The 16,064-nt window shown below is 43.0% G+C and overlaps 1 pseudogene; it reads left to right on the forward strand.

The window, feature by feature from the left end:
• Positions 1-16,064, forward strand: part of LOC147005102 (actin-related protein 3B-like) — a 242,741-nt pseudogene that overhangs the window by 31,823 nt on the left and 194,854 nt on the right.

The following is a 16,064-nucleotide window of genomic DNA, read 5'->3' on the forward strand; positions in this document are numbered from 1 at the left end:
AAATTGTCATCCAATTTTCTTAAACTCCATTTTTCTGTTGAAACAACTCACCTTCCAACAGGAAAGACCATGTTCTCTACTACAGCTCTTGAGTATCTTAATAGTAAGTACCATGACAACCCTAGCTGATGGTTCCAACATGTGTCACTACTGTATTTGGTTCTGTCAATCACATCACTTTATAATAGTGGTTTAGTCTTAGATTTTTCCAAACCTAGTTTGTTTGTTTTTTTGTTTGTTTGTTTGTTTGTTTAATATTTCTTAAATGCTTCAACCTCCCTTCTAGCCCATCAACCAGAGGTAGGGGTGAAAGAAGGTTGATAGGAAAAGGGGGTTATGGACCTGTTTAGAAGAATTTCCTTGGAGAAATTTCACTCATCATTGGCAGGGTCCAGCAGTCCAGTTCAATAGCAAACACCAAACATGAATCAGTAGTGGTGGCTCAATCCAACAGAAACAGTGAGATTCCTCCAAATCTGCACAAGTCAGCAAAAGTTGCCAATATTAATCAGAAGACCACAAGAAGTTTTTTGGCACATTTCTTTTTACAAAGTGAAGACAAAGACTAGCAAAGACCAGCAAATAAGTGAAACCAGATAAGCATTACATGTCCTAGCAAGGCAAGAGCCTCCTCTCACTGTTTGTGGGGTTATATTTATATTATTTCTAAACATCACACATTCTCTCGTGTCTGTTTTCAACAAAACATTGCATGCCCTCTCACAAGACAGCTTCCAGAAGAACATCATGTGACACAACTGAGTTCTTTAAAAAACAAAAACAAAAAACAAACAAAAACACAGAAATGTTTACTTCACTGTATGCACTTTTTCTTTTGTGTGCCTTGTAATTTTGTTGAAATCTACAGATCATATGGAGCTAGCAGGGAATGAGCAGAGTGTTTGTGCCTTGGCTTTTGTTGGCTGGGCTTTTAGTATATGTGTCAGGAAGTTCTGTTATACCAATCAGAATGTAGTTGGAGTGAATGTTATTATGGTTACTCTAAGAGTATGGCAGACTACAAACGTTTAATGACTACTTATGATTATGGATGGGGTGGGGAAACAAGATGCTATTCTACTCAACTTTCAATCTTTTTTTTTTTTTTTTTTCTCATGGCCACCTCGTAAGAGTTTCTCTCCTGGCCCAGCTTTTCATGTTGCCTAACAACAATTAGGCTGAGGTAGAAGGGTCTCTGCTGCTCTGACTCAACTGGAATCATGGACATGAGTGTGGCTCTAGATCTTGGGAGGGGTCTTCTCAGGCACCCTGCCCTCCTCCCCGTGGCAGAAAACCATTAATGTCCTGACGCCTCTATTTCAGAAGAGGCCTCCTTACTATTCCCTTCTTTCAAACCCAGGGGTTTCTCACTGGTATTATGAGGGTGACAAGGTTTGGCATCTTCCCCTTTGAGGTTTATCACCTGATATACATGGAATATGGGCAATGAGGACCCAGAAAGCTACAAGTCTTTACCAAAGCCCCATCTTTCCCAGATCTACATGGTAAGGAAGGTTTTCCCATGATTTTTCTGTTTCTTGGCTTTCTTTTTTTTTGATTTTTAATATTTTTATTACATATTTTCCTCAATTACATTTCCAATGCTATCCCAAAAGTCCCCCATAGCACCCCCCACTTCCCTACCCACCCATTCCCATGCTTTTGGCCCTGGCATTCCCCTATATTGGGGCATATAAAGTTTGCAAGTCCAATGGGCCTCTCTTTCCATTGATGGCCGACTAGGCCATCTTTCGATACATATGCAGCTAGAGACAAGAGCTCCGGGGTTCTGGTTAGTACATCATGTTGTTCCAACAATAGGGTTGCAGATCCCTTTAGCTCCTTGGGTACTTTCTCTAGCTTCTCCATTGGGAGCCCTGTGATACATCCAATAGCTGACTGTGAACATCCACTCCTGTGTTTGCTAGGCCCCGGCATCGTCTCACAAGAGACAGTTATATTTGGGTCCTTTCAGCAAAATCTTGCTAGTGTATGCAATGGTGTCAGCGTTTAGAAGCTGCTTATGGGATGGATCCCTGGATACGGCAGTCTCTAAATGGTCCATCCTTTCATCACAGCTACGAACTTTGTCTCTGTAACTCCTTCCCTGGGTGTTATGTTCCCAATTCTAAGAAGGTGCACAGTGTCCACACTTTGGTCTTCATTCTTCTTGAGTTTCATGCGTTTAGCAAATTGTATCTTATATCTTGGGTATCCTAAGTTTTGGGCTAATATCCACTTATCAGTGAATACATATTGTTTGAGTTCTTTTGTGATTGTGTTACTTCACTCAAGATGATGCCCTCCAGGTCCATCCATTTGGCTAGGAATTTCATAAATTCATTCTTTTTAATAGCTGAGTAGTACTCCATTGTGTAAATGTACCATAATTTCTGTATCCATTCCTCTGTTGAGGGACATCTGGGTTCTTTCCAGCTTCTGGCTATTATAAATAGGGCTGCTATGAACATAGTGGAGCATGTGTCCTTTTTACCGGTTGGGACATCTTCTGGATCTATGCCCAGGAGAGGTATTGCTGGATCCTCCGGTAGTACTATGTCCAATTTTCTGAGGAACCGCCAGACTGATTTCCAGAGTGGTTGTACAAGCTTGCAATCCCACCAACAATGGAGGAGTGTTCCTCTTTCTCCACATCCTCGCCAGCATCTGCTATCAACTGAATTTTTGATCTTAGCCATTCTGACTGGTGTGAGGTGGAATCTCAGGGTTGTTTTGATTTGCATTTCCCTGATGATTGAGGATGTTGAACATTTTTTCAGGTGTTTCTCTGCCATTCGGTATTCCTCAGGTGAGAATTCTTTGTTCAGTTCTGAGCCCCATTTTTTAATGGGGTTATTTGACTTTCTGGAGTCCACCTTCTTGAGTTCTTTATATATATTGGATATTAGTCCCTTATCTGATTTAGGATAGGTGAAGATCCTTTCCCAATCTGTTGGTGGTTTTTTTGTCTTATTGATGGTGTCTTTAGCCTTGCAGAAGCTTTGTAGTTTCATGAGGTCCCACTTGTCAATTCTCGATCTTACAGCACAAGCCATTACTGTTCTATTCAGGAATTTTTCCCCTGTGCCCATATCTTCAAGGCTTTTCCCCACTTTCTCCTCTATAAGTTTCAGCGTCTCTGGTTTTATGTGAAGTTCCTTGATCCACTTAGACTTGACCTTAGTACAAGGAGATAGGAATGGATCGATTCGCATTCTTCTACATGTTAACAACCAGTTGTGCCATTTCTTGGCTTTCTTAAGAGCACCCTTACAAGGGCTACAGAGCACAGTCCTTTGGAGAATAAGACTATGTTACTCCAGAGGACTTGAGGATCTCATCATAGTCCACATCATGCTTGAATACCTTTCAAGAAATTGTGTCTCCTATGTGGTAGCTTCTGCCCATAAGGAATGAGAGCTCTTGTCTTGCCACTCTTTAGAAAATAGTCCTAGCTTTCCTGGGGTGTCCAGTGAGTTAATGGCCTATGACTTTAGCTTTCTAAAGAACTAAAGTGGCATAGTTGATCAGTTGATTGTTATTGCTGTAAAGGTGGCTTTGTACATCCTTTGGAAAGCTGGGAAACAATGCATCAAAGACCATGACTGAAGGAACAATCTTTAGTGGAACTTACAGCAGAGACTGAGATGAGTGGCACAGAGAGCTAACTGGTGGGATGTACATATGCACTAGAAAACTAAAGCCCGGAAAGATTTAAGGCACTGTTGCATATAGTGGGAGAGAACGAAGCTGTCCTATATAATAAAATAAGATGATACAAAATGAATTGGCACATAATAGAACGGTATAATCATATATAGGGGAAGCAGAGTGACATTGGAGGGCATTGATTGTTACACACACAGAATAGAAGCTGATTAGAAACATTTTTAAATAACCACACTGCAGTCAGCTCTGCTACATGATGCTCATCATAAAACACAAAATAGCTTCAACATGTGTATTGAGGACCATTTTGAGTACAGTAGGAATGTTTCATGTGCTCATGCTGAGTTTTTTTCAGTCAGCAGTACTGTGGCTTGTGACTCCTTGGGTTAGCTAAGACCATAAGAAAACACAGACATTTATATTACTATTCATAACAGTAGCAAAATTACAGTTATGAATTAGCAACAAAAATGAATATAAATCCATAAGGTTGGAGGTTACCACAAGAGGAAGTGTATTGGCCTTCTGATTTCCACCTGTGCTGGGAGCAGAGCCTGGGCTCTGGACACAAACCCACACAGCCCACACCCCAGTTCCAACTTGACTCCTCAGATATTCTGACACATCCAGGATCACAGGTGAGACCCCAGACCCTGCCCCAATACCTGGCATAACTGGGACTCCAATAATCCTAGGAAGCAGATACCCCACCCAACCAAAGACCCACATGCCTTCCAGTTTCCATCTGAGCTGGGAGCAGAACATTGGCTCTGGATCCAAACATACACAGCCCTCACCCCAGTTGTAGATAGACTCCCCAGGTATCCTGGCATATCCAGGATCACATGATCACAAGCTCACATGAAGACTAAACGCAGGGCAATAACATAAGCAATAGAAACCAACTTGGCTTGGCAACATCAGAACCCAGTTCTCCCACAACAGCAAGTCCTAGATACCCCAATACATCTATAAAGCAAGATTGACATCTAAATTCTCATATCATAAAAATGATAGAAGACTTTAAGAAGGACATAAATATATCCCATAGAAAAACACAGGAGAACACAAGTAAACAAGTAGAAGGCTTTAAAGAGGAAACACATAAAAATCCCTTAAAGAAATACAGGAAAACACAATCAAATAGGTAAAGAAATTAAACAAAACTCTCCAGGATCTAAAAATGGAAAGAGAAACATTAAAGAAAACACAAAGGGAGACAGCCCTGGAGATGGAAAACCTAGGAAATAGAACAGGAGTCACAGATGCAAGCATCACTAACAATACAAGAGATAGAAGAGAGAATCTCAGTGGTAGAAGACACCATAGAAGATATCGACACAACAGTCAAGGAAAAAACAAAAAGCAAAAACATTCTATCTCAAAACATTCAAGAAATCCAGGATACAGTGAAAAGACTGAGCCTGAGAATAATGGGTATAGAAGAGAGTGAAGATTCCCAACTCAAATGACTAGCATCTTCAACAAAATTATAGAAGAAAACTTCCCTAGCCTAAAGAAAGAAATGCCCATAAACATACAAGAAGCCTATAGAAAACAAAACAGATGGGACTAGAAAAGAAATCCCTCTCATCACATAATAATTAAAACACCAAATGCACAGAATAAACAAAGAATATTGAAGGCAAAAAGGTCAAGTAAAATATAAAGGCAAAGGCAGACCTATCCAAATTACACCAGAATTCTCACCAGAGACTATAAAAGCCAGAAGATCCTGGCCAGGTGTGAGACAGACCGTAAGAGAACAAAAATGTCAGCCCAATTTTATCTAAGGTCCCTCCCTTTGAGTCCTGAAATCTCTCACCTCCCAGGTCTCTGGTAGAGGTGCACATAACTCTTGAGAGACTTGAGTCCCCAGGGAGTGGGGAGGAATGGTGGGGAGGGTGTGTTGGGGAGGGGACATCATCTTAGGAAAGAGGTATGAGATGAGGAACAGCCAGATGGTCAACAGGGAAGGGGATAATGACTGGACTGTAACACATGATTAAAGAATAATAATAAATAAATAAAGGAAAAGGAAAAAAATGCCAGCCCAGGCTACTATACCCAGCAAAACTCTCAATTACCATAGATGGAGAAACCAAGGTATTCCAAGACTAAACCAAATTTAAACAATATCTTTCCACTAATCCAACCCTACAGAGGATAATAGAAGGATAAGTCCAACACAGGAGGAAGACTTCACCCAAGAAAAAGTAATAAATTAATCTTTTCACAACAAACCCAAAAGAAGAGAAACACACAAATATAACTCCATATCTACCAACAAAAATAATAGGAACCATAAATCATTGGCCCTAATATCTCTCATCATCAATGGACTCAATTCCCTAATAAAAGATATAGGCTAACAGACTGGATATGCAAACAGGATCCAGCATTTTGCTGCATACAGGAAACATACTTCAGTGACAAAGACAGACATCACCTCAAAGTAAAAGGCTGGGAAAAAGTTTTCCAGGCAAATATCCCCCAAGAAACAAGCCGGAGTAGTAGTCATTTTAATATCCAATAAAATAGACTTTCAACCAAAATTTATCAAAAAAAAAAATGGAGAAGGACACTACATAGTCATCAAAGGAAAAAATCCACCAAGACGAACTCTTAATTCTGAACATCTATGCTCTAAATGCAAGGGAACCCACATTTGTAAAAGAAACGATACTGAAGCTCAAAGCACACATTGAACCTCACACAATAGTAGTAGTCAGGGCAGGAACTCAAGCAGGACAGGAACCTGGAGTCAGGAGTTGATACAGAGAACATGAAGGGGTGCTGCTTTTTGTTCAGCCTGCATTCTAATAGAACCCAGGACCACCAGCTCAGGGACATCACCACCCACCATGAACTGGGTCCAACTCATCTATCAATAACTGAGAAAATAAATGAGTTACAGCTGGGTCTTATTGAGGAATTTCCTCAACCGAGGTTCCTTCTTCTCTGATGACTCTAATGTGTGTCAAGTTGACACAAACCCAGCCAGTACAGTATGTGTGTGTGTGGTGTGTCACAAGTATATCATATATGAACACTAATATGTGCCAGTGCATACACCTATGCACCTATGCACATGGGAGAAGGCCAGAGGAGGGCAGCATGTGTCTTCCTCATCACTTTCTGTCTTATTCCTTTCAGGAAGTGTCTCTCCATGAATTGTGCTTTGGGGTTAGGCTGGCAGCCAGCAAGCTCCAGCTACTGTATTGTCTCTGTCTCTGTCTCTGCCTTGTTATCTGGATGCTAGGATCTGAACTACATGTGTGAGCTGCAAGTGTTTGCCCACTGGGCCATCTGCTCAGGCCAGAGAAGAGTTTGAATATTTCCTTTTTCTTCACATTCTCTAGAGAAAGAGAGCATGGGTCCACTCTCAAGTCCTGCAGTGAAGGGAAGGAACAGGGGTAGAAACAGGAGAACCCACAGGGACAAACCATCACCCAGTCTATGAGTAATGTTGGAAACATCAAATAGGATGTCACTAACATTTCTCAAATAAAATCTATTTCCCTCTTTCAAAATTCTCCCTCAGCCCTTGGTTCTATGAAGGTTCTATGTCCCAGTATAGGGGAATGCCAGGACCAGGAGTGGGAATGGGTGGGTTGGGGAGCAGGGGGAGGGGGGAGGGGACAGGGGATTTTCAGAGAGAAAACTAGGAAAGGGAATAACATTTGAAATGTAAATAAGAAAATATCTACTATAAAATTCTCCCTTGGGCACATAACTTTTAAATATGAATATGGAGCACGAGGCTCCTAGTTCCTCCTGGAATGCTCTCTATTCAACATCACAACCTCTCTCTCTCTCTTTCACTCATGACCAAAGGCTCATGTCCTAAGGGACAGAAGCCTGTTGTCACCTGGACCCATGGACACATTCTGCAGTTCCCATCAGTCAGCACCACTGCCATCCCCAGGTGTCTGATTCCCTCCCCTTGGGTTATTGTGTTTGAATTTCAAGTATACTCTCGGTTAAAGAACTAGGCTTCTTTTTCAAAGGCTAAGTCAATACAGCTTGAGGAGAGCTACGGATTGAATGTTGCTCAGCCAGATGAGGATGAGCACAGTAAGGAGATGAAAGATGCACCAAGACACAGGAGCCCCATTTTGCTAATTACACCCTTTCTGCAAAGTGCCCTGTAACTAAAATTCTCCTTAATTATTTCTTACCAATGACCATTAAAAGATACTCTTTTCTCATAGCTCACAATGAAAGCAATATCCTGAAGCTTAGGGATTTTGTTTTTGTTTTTCCTTTCTAAAACGCTTGGGTTCTCTTCCATATTCAATGGAGTCTTCCAAGAGCAGCGATGAAGGCATCCTTCATTAGCAGACCCAGCTGGGGGACCAACAGACAGACCCATCTGCAGGCAGCTGTTCCAGGGTGTCTGGCCAAGACTGTCTCCCAAGCCTGTTCCCACTGGTTTGCAGGTAGGTCCCAGATGCCGGCCCAGGCTGTGGAAAGTGCAAGAGCCTCCAGCATCCTAAAACCTCTCACAAGCCCTGAGAGGCACCATGTCCCACTGTCAGCCCAAAGCTCCCTAACCCTTGGAGCTTGCCTATGCTCCACTATCCAGCACAGGCTCAGGAACAACTGCTGAGAATGAAGCCCAGGCCACTGGGAGCCAATGGAGGTGCCATGATTTGTCCCTTCTGTGAGGCTCACAAGTGACTCCTGTGTGGCCCTTGAACTGGCACTGGCCCATGGGATGCAGCATAGGATGGTGAGCTCAGTTCATGTCTCTCCCATTGCCTCCATGGTATAGAGGGAGAGTAGAAGAGGAAAGCTAGTCCTTATCCAATAGTGGGGGTGGGTAGAGATCATATCTATTTCCTGATCACCTGGAGATGGGGCCTTGGAGTAATTCTAGTATTCATGGCTGATGGCTTTTCAGACAATCCACTGGAACTGTAGTGCTTGGGGTGGGGGGGGGGGATCATAAGTGTGTGTGCATGCCTGCGTAAGTGTAAGTATGCATTCTCTCTCTCTCTCTCTCTCTCTCTCTCTCTCTCTCTCTCTCTCTCTCTCTCTCTCTAGAACATTGCATTAGTGAGTTGTCTTTGCTCAAAAAAGGAGGAGGGAGAGGAGGAGGGGCAGAGGAGGAAGAGGAGGAGGAGGACAGTGAGATGCCTCAGTGTTTGTGGCAAAGCCTGGTGACCTGAATTCTATCCCTGGGTCCTACATAGTAAAAGGACAAAACTGTCACAAGTTGTCCTCTGACATCCGCAAGTATGCCATGGCATGTGTGCATGACTTTATACAAACACACACACTCACACACACACACACACACACTGGGGGGTAATTAAACCTGGCAATGAACCCCACAAAGCTGTCAAGGGGAATGGTTTCTACACCACTGCCCCACCCCACTTCAGAACAAAGACAAGCACCACCTCCCTGCATCAAGAACATAACAACTTCCCAAGGAAGCACCTCAGGAAATGATGCACCATGTTGTTAGTGTCTGCTAACTCTCAACCCTACTGGGGTTGCCACTGCTGGGCCTAAAGTCTCTGTTCAGAATACCAGCTCTGTAGAGGTCAACTATCTGTAAATCAACCAAGACCTAAACTGTGCATTTTCAGAAATTTTATAATGCTAGTAACACTTGTTCTTAGGGAACACTGAGGTCACATAGAGTATGGCAGTAACTTCCTTAAACTCTAATTCAGAGAACTGTAATTACATCACACAACCATGACTTAATAAAGTTTAATTTATTATTAACATAATACCTAATGAATAAATAAGTTAAAACATGCTAATTCAGCTTGAGAAAATGGCCGAATTATCAGAATGGCAAGTTGAGTCTACTACCCTAATTAAGATAAAAGATGTCATGGGCAGGTGTCTATGTCTTCATACTGAGCAGGCGTGCTCTGCTAGTGAACTTTTTTCTAGTTATCAGTCTCATAGGACTCCTGTAGGCTGCTGGACCTTGGGCTTTTCTTTGGTAGCTCTCTAGTACCACTATACAGACAGAGCACACTGGGAGTTTTCTTTTTCTTTACAAAATAAGCAAGCACAGTGAGGTGGGGGGTGGAGGGTAGAAACGAAAATACTTCTAAATTTGGCCAGAAAATGATCTTATTGGTAGCTCCGGTTTAAAAATTATAAACAAGGGACTAGGTGATGGCCCAGTGGTTAAGAGCACTAGCTGCTCTTCTAGAACCAGAGGATTCTGGTTCAATTCCTAGTATCCTGTGGCAGCTCACACTACCCGTTTCAGTTTCAAGGAATCTGGCGCTCCTACTTAGACTTCATGGGCACCAGGCATGCAGCTGGTACACAGACATGCATGCAGTCAAAACACCCATACCCAAAAATAAAAATAAACTCCTTCCCACTATTCCTGTACTCTATGATAATAAGCTGTGGCCATCTGTGGCACACATGTGACGGTGACTGCATCCAGCCATTGTAACTTCTCATTCATTCATTGTGACTTCTCACAGCCCATGTTAATGTCAGTCACATCGAGGCACACACACACACCAGAACACCTCCCTCATTGTGTCACCTGCCTCTCGCAGCTGCAGGTACAGTTTCCCCACTTCTTGCTGGTCAGCAGAGGTCATGGGTCATATGCAGTCAGTATCTCTTCTCCTCCCCAGGTCTGCTCAGTGACTAGAGAAAAGCCTGTGGTTAACACCTGGGGTGTCAGCTCTACCATTCCTGGCATTTCCATGAGTCAGTGCTGGGAAAACATCAGACTCACTCAGTAGGTATAAAGTAGGCAAGACTACTGCATTGATCTGACCTCCAGGTATTGGAACTGCAGCCAAAGCATGTCATTAAGCTTTTATTTGACATCATAAACCTTTAGGTTTATAATTATTCACTTTTAATAATTTAAAAGTATATTTCATGAAATGAAAATTTAAAAATTCCCAGTACTCATATACTATCTGAGAGGAGAGACTACACAGCTGCTTCCTTAACTGAGAATAAGTCAGGGTTTGTAAAAATGCAACCTTTATAATCCTAAGATCAAGCGATAGCTTCTTTTTATAATACTTATTTTTTAATTTTATTTATATATATATATATATATATGTGCAAGCATAAAATGTGCCTGTGGAGGTCAGAGGAGAGTCGCAGTTGTAGGCAGTTGTGAGCCATCCCATATCAAATGTTGGTAACCAAACTCAGATCCTCCGGAAAGACACCAAGCACCCTTAACCACCAAGCCATCTCCGCAGACCCCTGTCACTTTGTAAATATAATATTTATATATATATATATATATATGTGCAAGCATAAAATGTGCCTGTGGAGGTCAGAGGAGAGTCGCAGTTGTAGGCAGTTGTGAGCCATCCCATATCAAATGTTGGTAGCCAAACTCAGATCCTCCGGAAAGACACCAAGCACCCTTAACCACCAAGCCATCTCCGCAGACCCCTGTCACTTTGTAATAAGGATTTCTTTCCTTGTCAGTCATCCATTACAATTGCCTTGCAATCAATTTATATTTCTATTTAGCAAGCCTGACAATACATTTAAAAAGAAACATTATAAAATACTCTTTAAGTAAGTACAGATCATGTAACAAGTAAATTTTCCTAGCAGGGCACTCTTTGAAATCAGCTGTGCTGATTAAGCTGAGAGGTCGACCCAGCCTGACCATCTGTAGTGGAGACACAAGGGGAGGAGCCCAAGGAAGGAATGAGGTCTGCACTTTAGTCTCATGAGAGCCTGTTAGTCACTTAGGAAGCTGTAGCAGGAACCACTGTCACCCTGAAACACACTCACACCTGCAGGTCTAACGTGGGCGATTTCTCCTGCCTCTTGCTGAGGGGACATTTCTCAAGGCCACCCTCCAGTTCTAACCAGACTGGAAGGACCACCTGAGACTTGCTACATCAACACACACGCTCAGTCACCTGCTCTCCAGGTGCATCCACCAGCTCTGAAATTCTATTCTAATTTATGATACTATTAGAATCCTTATGATAAGAGTCATTCATATCCGAACACTCAGAGCCCAGCTTCTGCTGAGAGCAGTGGCCAGAGGATAGATACACCTCAGCAGTAGTGCACACGTCACCTGGAACAGCAGCAATGGAGTCCCCAACTCTGGCAAGTTCTATTTTCCCCCTATATTTATTTTCCCCTTAATCTCAGCCTATGTGGTAACAGAAGAAGCACTTGTGAGTGCCTGCAGTTTTTAAAATGGGGCTTTTCCTGGAGTATAAAGAACAACTCTGAGCTAGCCACTGTGACTCATCAGGTAACCTTGTTTGGTCCAGGGAGGAGAAGGTAAAGGAGGGTAATAGCAAGGGGGGGGGGACATTGAAGCAAGAGGCAGGGCTGGGCAGAGGGTGAGAGCGGCGGGGGTGGGGGGGGGACATTGAAGCAAGATGCAGGGCTGAGCACAGGGTGGAAAGAGAGGCAGAGAGATTCACCAATCAGTCACAATGGACAGATAAAGCTGGTTGCATTTATATTGTACAACATGAGGCTTTAAAGTCCATACTCACTGTGGAACAGTTAAATCATGAGCTTTTTTCTAAATTAAAGCCATATAATTTATAATACTTTTTTCTACATAGATGAGAACCGGTGTCTCAACCTGGTAAACAGGACAAAGCTCTATCAAAACACTTTATCAGGTCTAAGAACTGCTGGCTTATAATTCTACGGTGTGTTTGTTAAAGGTGATATTGATCAACATGGTGTCTTGGTTTCAGTTTTGTCAACCTGACATAAACTAGAGATATCTGCGAAGAGAAGCCTCGATTGAGAAAAATGCTTCAGATTGCCTATAGGCACGTCCATGGGTGTTTTCTTGATTAGTTGTTGATGTGGGAGGGCCTTGGGATGGGGCCGCCCTTTGGCAGGGTGAGCGAGCTTCGGTGAACAAGCCAAAAAGCAGCACTCCTCCATGGCCTCTGCTTCATTTCCTGCCTCCAGGTTCCTGTCTGAGTTCCTTTCCTGGTAGACTGTAATCAGGATATGTAAGCCAGACAAACTCATTCTTCTTGGAGTTGCTCTAGGTCATGGTCTTTATCACAGCAAGAGAAAGCCAACTTGGACACAAGTAGTCTACAGGAAACTTCACTCGAAGTCATGGGCCTTTCCCTCAGGGATGCTTGCCTTTCCTCCCAATTCTACATTGCAATCTAGGCTAAGTCAACCTGAACCAAAAGTGTGTGGGAATTTTTTTTAATTAGTGATATAATTCTAACATAGTCCTTCTTTATAAAGTGACCAAATCATATTTTAGTTTTCTATACAATATCTGGCAGCTTTAATCAATAAACAAAAAAACCCTTAAACCTCCTGACAGCAACAAGGTCCTTAGAATGCTTGGGAAATTGAGGGAAGAGGAAAGTAGGTATCATTGACTTAAGGGTAGCCAGTCTTTATACTTACAGCTCTGAGCCTATACTTACAGCTCTGGGTCTTTTTCTCAGGGCTTGCAGACCCAGTTGCAGCCCAGCTCCACCCTGGAGACTGAGAATGGAAGCAGGCTCTGGGCACCTTCCTTGTTCTCCCCACTGCCCACTTCTGACATACTTCCTCTAAGATGTGTCTGAGCCGGGGTTGCAGAGGACAGCACCGTGTAGTTGCATTGCAGTAGAACATATTGCTCTCTATATTTTATATCTAAACTAAAATGATCACTGGGCTGGGAAGGATGTTCAACGTGTGCCTGCCACACAAGCCTAAGGGTCTGAGTTGTTACCCATGTAAAGAGCCAAGACATAGTGGCACATGGCTAGAAGCCTAGCATGGAGGCAGGGTAGGGCAAGATAGGAGGTCACTGGCCAGCCAGTATAGTCGAATTAGTTTGCTACAGGTTGGTCGTGAAACACTGTCTCAAAAGCTAGAGCGTGATTGAGAAACACATCCAATGCTGACCTCTTACCTCCATAGGCATGTGCACTCACATAAACACATACACCCCACACATACACACACACACACACACACACACACACACACATGCACACACACACACACACACACACAATTTTAATTTAAAAAAAATGAATGAATAAAAGAGTTTCAAAACAATCTTGTGGCAAATAGAATTAGGTAGACACTCTGGGTCTGAGCCAGTTACACTGGCTCTAGTTTGGCCAACATGAGTGTCAACACTGACATATAGATGCAGAGGATGTGGCTGAGGCAGACAGACCAAGCAGGATTGGTTGCAGTAAAGCAGCTGGAAGGTGGTGAGGAGCCAAAGTTCCCAAGGAAGTGCAGAGAAATGTGTGTCTGGATGAAAGAAAACTAAAGACCCCGAACCCTTGATTGGGAGACTGTGGTTGAGCATCTCTGTCACACAGGAAACAGCACAGGATACTGTAGATTTCTTCCATGGTAGCAGATTTGCTCCATGCCCCTCAGGGTTTGCTTGAATCAACAGGCCGTGCGGCTTTTACACTCTGTCATTTCCTATCCATAAATACCTACAGCTACAGCATGGATGTGCTCTGTCCTCTAGCCTCATGAGTAGGAGGCTTGGTCCTGGGACACCACTATTCGGGGCAGGGGAAGCAGGATGCAAATCTCAAATGATGACAAATCTCAAGTGATGACCAGCCTTGGGTCAGTTCTCTCCTTCCACAGTGGGTGCTGGGGATCAAACTCAGCATGTCAGGCTCACACAGCTTTTGCTCAGAGAGCCATCTCACTGGCTTGCTCTATATCTCAAGACTATCACTACACATCTCCCTGGCTAGCCTAATAGGGTTCCATAATAGGAACCCATTATGTAAAGAGCCTTTGGGTCACTCTGGGGGCTCTGCCCTCCGAAGAGACTGAGATAATGCCCAAGAGAGGGTCATTACAGAAGCTCACCCAGTGTTCTGTGGCTTCCTGAACCCAGATGCAGTCTTCACTCCCACAATGTTCCCACTGTGACCATCTACCACACCATGAGCAAATGAGAAGGCCCTCACCAGAGCCGAACTGATGCCCTTGAACCCCTGAGCTTGGCAGCTAAACAAAGCTCTTTCCTTTGTTAGTAGCCTGCCTCACCTGATACTACACTAATACAGTTAATTCACACTTGCAGACAACACCCTCACGTGCATTATTCTTGGACTTTCACGCTCCCAGTGTTGCTCTTTTCTAGCAACATGGCCTGTCACTGGCTCTTGTGCAGTGTGACAGCAGCAGTAAGCTACAATACAGTCAGACATGCTATTGAGAGGAGAGACCGCTCTACGGTGGACCATGCTGTCAGCATGGTAGAATGGTATTTTCCATCCTATCTGCACAGCACCCGTGTGTACTCAACAGTCTCCTGCTAAGCTGGCTTTGTATTAGATGATGCTGCCCACACATGACTGTGATGAGTACACTGTCTGTGTGTGTATGTACACACACACACAGACAGTGTGTGGTGTGTGTGTGTGTGTGTGTGTGTGTGTGTATGTTGGGTTTTGCTTTGTTTTTAACTGTGGGGAACATTTTATTAGTAGTGTACATGTGTATGCACATTAGCATATATTAGCATATATATCACAGCGTATAGATAGAGGTCAGAGGACAACCGTGGAATCTCAGTTCTCTTTCTGTGCACTATGAGTGCTAGAGATCAGACTCAGGTTGTTGGGCTTGTACAACACAGCCTTTACTCAGTGAGCCATCCCAAACACCAAGTATATCCCTAGCTGACCTAAAACCCACAGGCAGACCTCAAGCTTGTAGTGACCCTCCTCCCTCTGCAAGGTAAATGCTGAGACTATAAGCATACAAGTATTACAAAGTTGTGTGTGTGTGTGTATATATATATTATATATATATGTGTATGTGTGTGTATATATATATATGCACGTGAGCACTCCAAAGCACATTGTCAAGCAAAGTGAATGAAATGTATATTCATGTAATAAATATTCATTAAGTATTTTAAAATAATAAAGTCCATTTTAGAGTAAGAATAATTATGCTACAATGAAAGTTACACAAGGATCCAGTAAGACAGCTCCACTGGAAAAGGCACATGCGAGCCTGCAGACATGATTCAATCCCAGACCTAGTGAAGGTGAAAGAAGAGAAAACCAACTACATCAAGTTGTCTCTGACCTTCATGTGGGAACCTTGGCACTTGTGCTCACACATATACATACCACTCATATACACATCTATACACACCACACTGAGCATACACATATATGCATATATACACTGCACACACACACATTTACACACCATGCACACACATACCATGAACACATATACACACAGATATATACACCACACACACATAAATACAGACCATACGTGTGTGTAAACACACACACTAACTAATATTTTTTTTAAGTATTTACAGTTCCCTGGAGGTAGTCTCTCTGGTTCGCAGAATCATTGACTATTCTCAGATTCAGGATGGCTGTGAATTACTGACAGGAAGAATCAAATGT

This window comes from Mus caroli, unplaced genomic scaffold (genome assembly GCF_978045245.1).
Source record: "Mus caroli unplaced genomic scaffold, Mus_caroli_1 scaffold_4, whole genome shotgun sequence".
Lineage (NCBI taxonomy): Eukaryota > Metazoa > Chordata > Mammalia > Rodentia > Muridae > Mus > Mus caroli.